This window comes from Frankliniella occidentalis, unplaced genomic scaffold (assembly GCF_000697945.3).
Source record: "Frankliniella occidentalis isolate FOCC.00 unplaced genomic scaffold, Focc_3.1 Scaffold196, whole genome shotgun sequence".
NCBI lineage: Eukaryota > Metazoa > Arthropoda > Insecta > Thysanoptera > Thripidae > Frankliniella > Frankliniella occidentalis.
Window position 1 is genome coordinate 412,311 of NW_026267322.1, and position 1,641 is coordinate 413,951.

At 48.2% G+C, this 1,641-nt stretch overlaps 1 protein-coding gene across 1 annotated transcript in view; it reads left to right on the forward strand.

Moving 5' to 3' along the window:
* LOC113215320 (uncharacterized) overlaps nt 1-913 on the forward strand; it is a 19,493-nt gene extending 18,580 nt beyond the window's left edge. Inside the window, exon 9 of the mRNA XM_052272261.1 lies at nt 332-913. The gene's annotated coding sequence lies outside the window, so the exon portion shown is untranslated. The remainder of the gene's footprint in view (nt 1-331) is intronic.
* Nucleotides 914-1,641: the final 728 nt, after the last annotated feature.

Here is a 1,641-nt window from a genome sequence, read left to right on the forward strand (position 1 = left end):
CTTGGCTCTGGCAACTTAATCTTGGTCCTGACAACAAATTATTAGTTACCTCAACAATTTTTTGATCGATTGTCACGAAATTAACTAATATTTAGTTGTGACGACCAATTCATTTTTTTCCGTGTACCTCCCAGGAGCGTGCGCCGAGCGTGCACCGGGCGTGCGCCGAGCGTGCGCCGAGCGTGCGCCGAGCGTGGATCTTAAATGAATATGGCTTATGGTCTCGGCCGTTGACGACCAATCAAAGCTACGGCGCTCCGAGGCTAGACTATTTGTCGCTGCTTATTTATAACAGAAAAGAATTGTAAAAATGTTAACTTGTATTTTACAGACAACTTACGAGGTCAGAGACGCTCCGGTAAACTGGAATTATCCAAAAGTTCCAATCATGCCTTATGGATCCTATAGGCAAACAATTACTTTTGGCAAGAAGGACATACTCTACACACACATGCTTAGTAGTAGAGTTGAAGATAATACCTAGATAGCACTGCTGTGGCCAATGTAATTCTATTGCCACTCTCACTACACTGTAAGGCCGAAAGGTAGAAATGTTGTCGGCCTCGGAGTTTGGGCAGTTTGGCGCTCTGTATCCAGTTTTTTTTTTTTTTTTTTTTTTTTTTTGCGGCTTCCTGATCTGGGCGACGAAAGTATTTTGCAGTATGGAGACATTTTTAGCGACGGCGGCGGGCACTGCGCGCACGGACAGTCCCTGAATGCTTGAATGCTCCAACGTAACGTCTAGATTGAGTTTCCAACGTGGTTCAGAGAAAACCAGGCCAACACTTACCTACACGCGAGGCCATAACGAATGGGTTCTATCCCCCTACGCTGTTAACGAGTTAGCGTGCAACTTCCACAACCGGCGGCGGGGAACGCCAACTCGATTGCCCGCAGATCAGGTAAATTTGTTTGTACTGCACGTATTAAGCTCGTAATTAAACAACATTATGGTGCATCTCTGTTCTACGGAGGCCAGTTTTTGCAATCTCCCCGTCGGCCCGTGTTGGATTGGTTCGAGTTGGGGGTGAGGGGGAGGGTGCTTCAAGAGGTGTGACGGACCTGTTGAACCACCTCTCCAAACAAATCTAGTCACAGCAACTCGCAACAGTTTGGTATTCTCTGGCCGGACGTGTTATCGGGTCTTATCACGAGTAAAAGCACTTTCGCGCGGCCCCAGCGCCACTATCGCTCGCCAGCGTCAGGCTAGGCTCTAAGCCGGCACAGGCCACAGCAAGCCCCGCCCTCTCCCTGTGGATCCAAACACGTCACGGCGTCGCAACGTTGACCATAAGAAGAAAGGGGGGCGAAACCGCCCGCCATAGGATACGCAATCACTCGTCAAACCGAGAATGCAGAGGAAAATTTCGAGCTGGTTGACGTCGTCGCTTAACCATGGGGATAGTTCCAAGTGCCATGTGGTGATGGTGAGTGATTACTGTGCAACGCGCTGTGCACTTTAGAGCGTCGAGTGCGAAGTGACACATAATGTGTTTCGCAGCGTTTCCGCTATGGAATATTAACACGTTCCTTTCGGCATGACCACTATGTGGCCACGCTCCCACGTTCAATAATAAGCACCCTTAAGACATCGATAGGAAAATTCCCCTTAATGATTTTTTTTTTGTTTTTGTTTATTTC